This window comes from Papaver somniferum, chromosome 8, assembly GCF_003573695.1.
Source record: "Papaver somniferum cultivar HN1 chromosome 8, ASM357369v1, whole genome shotgun sequence".
NCBI classification, from domain to species: domain Eukaryota; kingdom Viridiplantae; phylum Streptophyta; class Magnoliopsida; order Ranunculales; family Papaveraceae; genus Papaver; species Papaver somniferum.
In genome coordinates, this window is record NC_039365.1 from 131,996,510 (window position 1) to 132,005,950 (window position 9,441).

The following is a 9,441-nucleotide window of genomic DNA, read 5'->3' on the forward strand; positions in this document are numbered from 1 at the left end:
TGTTAGCCGCACCATGCGCCAATGGCATGCCAAACCCTTGGCCCAACCATGCCAAGCCAACCGCACCTTGCCTTGGCCCCAACCATTCTAGCCGCACCATGCGCCAATGGCATGCCAAACCCTTGGCCCCACCATGCCAAGCCAATCGCGCATTTCCTTGGCCCCAACAATGCTAGCCGCACCATGCGCCAATGGCATGCCAAACCCTTGGCCCCGCCATGCCAAGCCAACAGCACCTTTCCTTGGCCCCACCATGCCAAATCGTCTGTACCAAACCCTTGGACCCACTATGCCAAGCCATCCGCGCCATTGGCCTTGGCCCCACCATGCCGTCCTTCCCCATGCAGCTACAAAAAGAAGGCATGCGACGATCAACGGCCACCCTTCCATCCTAGATGAAAATCCTAGCCGTCCAAGGTCGCCAAACAACGCATGGTAACCTTTGGCCCAAAACCCTAGTTTTGGCCACGCCAAGGCATGCCATGCCACATGTGCCAATGGCATGCCAACCACCTTGCCGCGCCACACCATGCCGGCCTTCCCTATGCGGCTACCAAAACGAAGGTGTGCGACGATCAACGGTCACCCTTCCATCCTAGATGCAAATCCTAGCCGTCCAAGGTCGCCAAACAGTGCATGGTAACCTTTGGCCCAAAACGCTAGTTTTGGCCACGCCAAACCGCGCCAAGGCATGCCATGCCACATGTGCCAATGGCATGCCAACCACCTTGTCGCGCCACACCATGTCGGCCTTCCCTATGCGGCTACCAAAACGAAGGCGTGCGACGATCAACGGTCACCCTTCCATCCTAGATGCATATCCTAGCCGTCCAAGATCGCCAAACAACGCATGGTAACCTTTGGCCCAAAACCTTAGTTTTTGCCACGCCAAACCGCGCCAAGGCATGTCATGCCACATGTGCCAATGGCATGCCAACCACCTTGCCGCACCATACCATGTCGGCCTTCCCTATGCAACTACCAAAACGAAGGCGTGCGACGATCAGTGGCCACCCTTCCATCCTGGACGCAAATCCTAGCCGTCCAAGGTCGCAAAACAACGCATGGTAACCTTTGGCCCAAAACCCTAGTGTTGGCCATGCCAAACCGCGCCAAGGCATGCCATGCCACATGTGCCAATGGCATGCCAACCACCTTGCCGCACCATACCATGCCGACCTTCCCCATGCGGCTACCAAAAAGAAGGCGTGCGACGATCAACGGCCACCCTTCCATCCTAGATGCAAATCCTAGCCGTCCAAGGTCGCCAAAAAACACATGGTAACCTTTGGCCCAAAACCCTAGTTTTGTCCACGCCAGCCGAATGGCATTCCTATCACCTTGCCGCGCCATACCATGTCGGCCTTCCCTATGCGGGTACCAAAACGAAGGTATGCAACAATCAACGACCACTTTTTCATCTAATATGCAGATCCTAGCCGTCCAAGGTTACCAGCTAATGCATGGCAACCTTTGGCCCTAGTTTGGTCGCGCCTAAACAAAGCCAAAACCCTAACTTCTGGCCACGCCTGAACTGGACCACATCAAAGCCATTCTGATCATACTTTCTTGCCAGTGGCTACCAAACAGAAGGTTGCAATAATCAACGGCTACCTTCCTCTTAAGATGCAAAATCTCGACCGTTGAAGGTCACCACCGAGCCGGCAAGTCTCTCAATCTCAACTTGCCAGACAACAACAACATGCTACATGTTTTCCACGAAAACACTCGAGACATCAACACATGTCACAAACTGGGGGATGCTCATTGGGTATTGGTTTGGCGGTTTACAGCGTGCAGCGTACACTACGCTCGTTATAAGAAAGTGTCATAAGGATGAGGCGGTTAGTAAATACAGGGAGTAATGGTGAAAAGCTTTCTTTTATGGAACATCAATTCCAAGCGTTAACGGTTACCACCTCCTCCCATTTACTTACCATTTTTCCATTTCTTAATGAAACCCGAATACGTTTCACTTCGACTTGTATAAATAGGCATTACCTATTTCCACCGAACAACAAGTTCTGGTCAAGAGCATACAACACTCAGAAAACGTTTGTTAGCTTTCCCATCTGTTAGCTTCCCACTTTCTGATACAAGTCACAAAACAACTACTCTTCCAGAATCAACTATTCTGGTCTCAACACTCTCTTCGCTTCCCTCCCCAAAACCAACCCTTCTCCTCTTGTTTGTGACCGAAGCAAGTCTGGAACGGCCATTTCTTGGTTTAGGCCAGATTTGTACAGATTGATCTCTCGAATCTAAAGTACTCCCTTGCAGTACATTGTTTAAGGTTTATACTTGTTTCACACCCACACGCCCAAAATTACCGAAATCAGCAGAAACCGTTTTCACCCTCAAACAACTGCGCACTTGATTCCCTTAGCTGATCTCACCCATAACTAAGAGTTGCTACGACTCAAAATCGCAGGCTTTGACAATAAACAAATCTATCTCACGCAGACAAGTCTATCAAAGGATCAATCTGTCTCCCACAGAAAAACCATAAAGTTTTTGTTTCGTCTTTTGATATAAAATCAAGGTGAACAGAAACCAATTGATAATCCGGTCTTATATTTCCGAAGAACATCCTAAATTAATCAATCACCTCACAACAATCTTAATCATATGGTAGAGAAACAAGATGTCGTGGAATCACAAACGATGAGACGAAGATGTTTGTGATTACTTTTTATATCTTGCCTATCAGAGAGGTTAATCTCAGGCCAGTCAATCTGATTGTACTCGTACGAAAGAAGATGCAAGATCAGAACACACAACTACGATAAAAGTAGTATCGGTCTGGCTTCACAATCCCAATGAAGTCTTTAAGTCGTTAACCTAGTTTTAGAAGAAGAAAACCAAAAGTTAAAGGAGAACCGACTCTAGCACGCAAACTAGTATCACACGTAAGGTGTGGGGATTAGTTTGTAGAGTTGCTAGATGTCCCCTTATATAGTCTTTCAAATCAGGGTTTCGCGTTGCTCACAAAGCAAACACTATCCACATTAGATGAAAACCTGGTTTAGATTCAAGCTAATATATCTCAACTGTTAGATCGAAATCTTAGATTGTTATACACAAATGAAGTGCACGCTTCTAGGTTTGTTAAGCGTACCCAAACGTGTGCATTGTTGGTTTAACAATAGTCAACCAAAAGGTTAGCCTTTTGAGCATTTCATACCAACCCTTTTCTTCTTCACCATAGCTAGTTTAAATGACTCATATAAACTAGGTAGAGAGTTGTTCAATTGCAAGGAAATCTCATGTACTACACAAGACACAATTGAAGCAAAGATGATTTGATTCACATGAATCGGTTCATGAACTTTATAGCCACGGTTTGCAAAAGAATTCCTTAGTCTTTATAAGTTTAAGTTCAGAAATCATCTTCAGATATATAACCTTTCTCAAGTTCGCAGACTAGGTTCGCGGACTTAAGGTACTGGATAGAGTTTACAAACTCCAGCAGAAATTCTCGGGTTTGAGAACTTCTCCGGTTCGCGTATTGGGTTCGCGGACTTGGCTCACGCAAGCAGTTTGTTAACTCCAGTAGAAATTCTCGGGTTTGAGCACTTCGGCAGTTCGCGGACTGAGTTCGCGGACTTGGCCACTAGCCATTCTGCCAGTATATAACTAATGCACATATGTGTTTCCACAACATATTTATGTCCATTATTGGTTATGTAATTTAAACTCTCATTCCAATCATTGAAACATTCTTAGAGGACGTTATATAGTTGTTACACTATTTCTCGTCAAAGCAATTTTCAAGATGATTGAAACATATCCTGACTTGCGTCACTAGGTAAAAAAAAACATGGTCAAAGCGAAATGCTTACCAACACATATTTCTAGATATAGATAGGCGAGGTATACTCGGCTCGAAATACCAAATGTGTATAATCTAAGTCTATATATGTAGCATACGACTTTTGTCTCAAGAAGTAGGAGATAGAATAGATATACTTTTGAGTGACAGACAAGTTCAAGTCTTCACATACCTTTTTGTCGAGAAGTTCCACCGGTTCCTTGAGTAGTTATTCCACTTGTATGATGAATCGCCATGAAGTCCTTGAGCTCAACTACACTTACTATCCTAGTCCGAGACTTAGCTATAATAGACTAGAAATCAAAACTTATAGTTTTGATCACTAACATTGACAAACATGCTTGATATAGCAACACATACGAGTTCGACCGAGCAGTGCTCTAACAATCTCCCTTTTTTTCCAATTTTAGTGACAAAACTACCAATACATATGAAATACAACAAAGATAATGAACTTTTAGTAGCTCCTATTACACATGTCTAATTTTCAACATTCCTTGAAATCTTCGTCATTCCAAGTACTTCAATGATACCAAAGGTTATAAGTTTAGCATCACCGTTGTTGAAGATCCGTAGCTATAAAAATGAAAAAGCATTGGTCTCGATCATTGTTATACAGTGTCATTGTATTATTACACAGTATCAAAGTCCAATTGTATCACAACTTTAACAATAATACTATGGTGATATGTATCACTCCCCCTTAGTCAATACTCCATCTCACATGGAAACCACTCCCCCTTACACAATGATCCGAAAACCATATGTATTTGTAGTGTGGACTACATATTAATTCTCTCCCCTTTTGTCAATAAAATTGGAAAAGGTACAAGAATGGGATCATAATGAAATTTCCGTAAGAAACATTTCATGACAAAAAATAAATAATGCACATCATCTTATTTAGATGCAATCATATAGCTGAAGCTAATAACATTCATCAAGGAGTTTAAAGATACAAGATAACCCCTCTAAAATTCCACAGCCGCACACCCCTCAAGATATAACCATTAAGCACAAGTTCAAAAGAACTCTCCCCCATTTGATGGCATTCCCAAGGGAACAACAAGAGCGACCTTAATTTCGAAAGAACAAAGGATTTTTATTGGACACCAAAACCATAAAAATTATTTTTATATCCAAAACTCAATCAAATTAATCACAAGTAAACCCATGATTAATTTAATCGGAATACGCAATCAAATTAAACACACAAGGTGATCAACTTAATTGATTATGCTCAACATAAGTAAACTTACGGAACATATGACTAACATAACCATTAGAAAATGATTAGGATAGCCGTTCATATACTTAACACAAGGAAACTTATGGAATATATGAATACTCAACTAGACTAATTACAAGAGAACCCATAATTAATCTAATTGGAATACACAATAAAACTAATCATAAAAGTAATCAATTTAATTGTCAATTGTTTTGCTCGACATGAGAAAACTTACGGAGCAATAACCAAATAACCAAACAAGATGATTAATTTAGTTCACAAATGCTCAACATAAAATACCTTACGTAACAACCAACCAAGCGAATCAAAAATTAATCAACTTAGTTGTATCGTGCTCAACATAAGACACATTACGGAGCCTCACATTAATACATAAAATATGGATCAATGAAGATCAATATTGTGGAATACACAAGGATTCATTATATCTTCCATCACTATTTGCATAACGATATTTAATAGACATCATCCTTGAACACAAAAGATTTTAACCTATCTTCCATCAAAGAATTGACAATATAGGCTTAACTTTTGTATTTGTGAAAAGTCCATTCATTCTTGAATACCGATCACAAATGACTTTACTTTTGACAAAATAATCTGCACTTCTTGTGGTGGCTGTAACGCAGGTAGCATTTGAGCTAAAAACATAATCATCCAAACCATTGTGTCATAAAACGTTATTACACCATAGAGTCATAAACTTTAAATCCAACAAAGATAAGTTTTAACAGATAATACTAAAGAGAGATATAGATAAGAGATATCAGTCACTCCATCTATAATGATCTCTTTCAATTTCATAAAACTTCTCTAGCAACTCTGGAACAACATTTCCTACAAAATATACTTGCTCTCTGAGAATCGCATTTTCTTCTCGTTGTTCAGCAAGTTCTGCTCGAAGGCGTGACAGTTCTTCAGCAGCTGGAGTCCTAGGAGATCTTGAGTCTACCCTAACTGTGGAGGTCCTCAACTTCTCAATGCTTGACATAGTCATCACAGTTGGTCCTCCAAGATCAGATCCAAAGACAGGAATATTAGAGTTAGCACAAATTCTTGAAATGAGACAAGGGAAACCTGGTTTCTTTCATGTGTTGTGTCTGACACTCATCATTTGATCAATATAATTCCACAGAAGTCAATGTTTCTCTCTTCAAAAATGTAGTAGATGAACTCAGTAAGTCCCCTGGTCCAAGAGTTGTTGTCGCAAGTACTGGGCATCATATTTGCCACAATAAGTTTAGCTGCAACCTTAAGAAACAATCCTGCTCCTTTTACATAAACCTTACCATCATTCCGAGAGAGGTATTTATCAAACAACCTGTTTGACAACACTCCTAAGGAAATTCTACCAAACTCATGAGGGGGATATCTATCACCACCTAGAGGCACACTAAGCAGGTTTGAAATGACAGAACGATTCACCGTTAAATAGTGCCTCCAACCATGGTTTTGAAAGAACGAAGAGCAGTGTCTTCATCATGAATATTAGCATAAAATTGAGCGACCATATCAATAAGAACACTCCCTAAAGGTTTATGAGTTATCCCCCAATTATTCTTATTGAAAAAACCGACCAAACCCGGAACATCTAGTTTGGATGCATCATAGTACCTTTCACAGATGGGTGCTTTGTTTTTGAGCACTAGGTACAGTTCACGAGTGGCAGGGTTGATGAACTCGGCACCGATACTAGGATCAAAGAAAGATTCATCTCTAGCTTGTTGGCTTGAACTCCCTACATGCCTATTTCTTCTTCTATTCATGATTGCAAAAATACAAAAACGAAATCGAAAACTTACTTGGTTTGCAAACTCGTGCTAATGGTGAAACACAAACAAGGATTCGACAATAAGAACCGTTTTCGACCCAAGGTGCACTGTATTCTTATGATTCCAATGATGTGAACACCTTGCAAGATGGTTGAGAAATCAAACAAGGTGGACGAAGAGGTAAGTGAACTGTTGGTGTTTCTCTCAAGTACTCGTACTGAGAAAGAAGAAGGTGAAAAGAACGAAGAAGATATTTTTTTCCATTTATGGTGTTGAGCTAACCACTTTCCACGTTCGCGCACTGGACTCGATTGTGAGACGGTTGCTGAACCAACGTGTGCGAACCGCTTGTGTCAAACAAGGGCGTTTTTGGTACAAGGAGGACCATTAGTCTAACATAGTTTGAACATCATAACACCATGATAGAGCTTCTTTCCAACATCTCTTACATCTCGAAAAGCTGAGACGATACCATAAAAGAATTATCATAGAACTATCAAAGAGCATTATCAGAACTAAGGGTTTTTGGAGATCTTATTTCTCTTTTTCCATCCTATCAGAAATTGTTCTTGACAGTAGTTTTCTCTGAAACTATCTTGAAAATACATATTAGGAATTGGATAATGACAAAATTTATTCGTAACAAGGTATTCATGTGACTGAGATTTAATCTCCTCTTGAACCTGGACTTGCAGGTTATTGCTAGAAGATCCCAGAAGAGGAGCACAGCTCTCATTGATAATTGAATCAATGTCAACCGCTACATAAATATTATTTTTCATAGCTTGTTTTATCCTCTCAAGAGATTCTTGCTCATTCTGGAAAAAACGTATCAACATCAGAAGACAGGCTTTCAAGTTTCTTTTCAATTTCAGAAAACATTTCAAGGGATTTTGTACCTGGTGGAGGTTTAGATAGAATTTCTTCTATATATTTTAATAAATCAGTCATGGAAGATAAATCAGAAATCCCTAGATATGGTGGTGCATTTATTGAGATAGCACAACTGTCCATAAAGTCAGATCGCGACAAACACAGACTTGAAAGGTCTTAAACGTGTTTGCATGCTCTGATACCAATTGAAAAAGCGGGGATCTAACAACCACACCCAACAATTCGATTAGCAATCTGTATGGACAACCTCCAATATACTTTTTATGAGAATTATCTAGACAGTTAGACTCAATCAATAAAAAGATATATCAAAGAGTTTGTATCCCAATCTCTCGATTTAATCTTACTCAAGCAAACTGCGAGTCTCGATTAAAGAGAGATAAACTTGGACGGTACCAAAGACCAATATCCAAGGATCAATCAATATCAATCAACAACCGTTAGGTCGGACTCTCCAATTGATTGATCTAAACATACAACTTGTATTATTTCAATTATATAACAAATATAATGTGGAAAAGAAATAACACATACACCAGAAGTTTTGTTAACGAGGAAACCATAAATGCAGAAAACCCCTGGGACCTAGTCCAGATTGAATACACATTGTATTAAGCCGCTACAGACACTAGCCTACTCCAAGCTAACTTCGGACTGGACTGTAGTTGAACCCCAATCAGTCTTCCACTGATCCAAGGTACAGTTGCACCCCAACGCCTCTGATCCCAGCAGGATACTGCGCACTTGATTCCATTAGATGATCTCACCCACAACTAAGAGTTTCTACGACCCAAAATCGCAGGCTTTGACAATAAACAAATATGTTTCACACAGACAAGCCTATCAAAGGATCAATCTGTCTCCCACAGAAAAACCATAAAGTTTTTGTTTCGTCTTTTGATATAAAATCAAGGTGAATAGAAACAAATTGATAATCCGGTCTTATATTCCCGAAGAACAGCCTAGATTAATCAATCACCTCACAACAATCTTAATTGTATGGTAGCGAAACAAGATGTCGTGGAATCACAAACGATGAGACGAAGATGTTTGTGATTACTTTTTAAATCTTTCCTATCGGAGAGGTTAATCTCAAGCCAATCAATCTGATTGTACTCGTATGATGGAAGATGCAAGATCAGAACACACAACTACGATAAAAGTAGTATCGGTCTGGCTTCACAATCCCAATGAAGTCTTTAAGTCGTTAACCTGGTTTTACAAGAAGAAAACCAAAGGTTAAAGGAGAACCAACTCTAGCACGCAAACTAGTATCACACGTAAGGTGTGGGGATTAGTTTGTAGAGTTTCTAGATGTCCCCTTATATAGTCTTTCAAATCAGGGTTTCGCCTTGATCACAAAGCAAACACTATCCACCGTTATATGAAAACCTGATTTAGATTCAAGCTAAAAAATATCTCAACTATTAGATCGAAATCTTAGCTTGTTATACACAAATGAAGTGCACGCTTCTAGGTTTGTTAATCGTACCCAAACGTGTGCATTGTTGGTTCAACAATAGTCAACCAAAAGGTTAGCCATTTGAGCACTTCATACCAACCATTTTCTTCTTCACCATAACTAGTTAAAATGACTCATATGAACTAGTTAAAGAGTTGTTCAATTGCAAGGAAATCTCATGTACTACACAAGACACAATTGAAGAAAAGATGATTTAATTCACATGAAT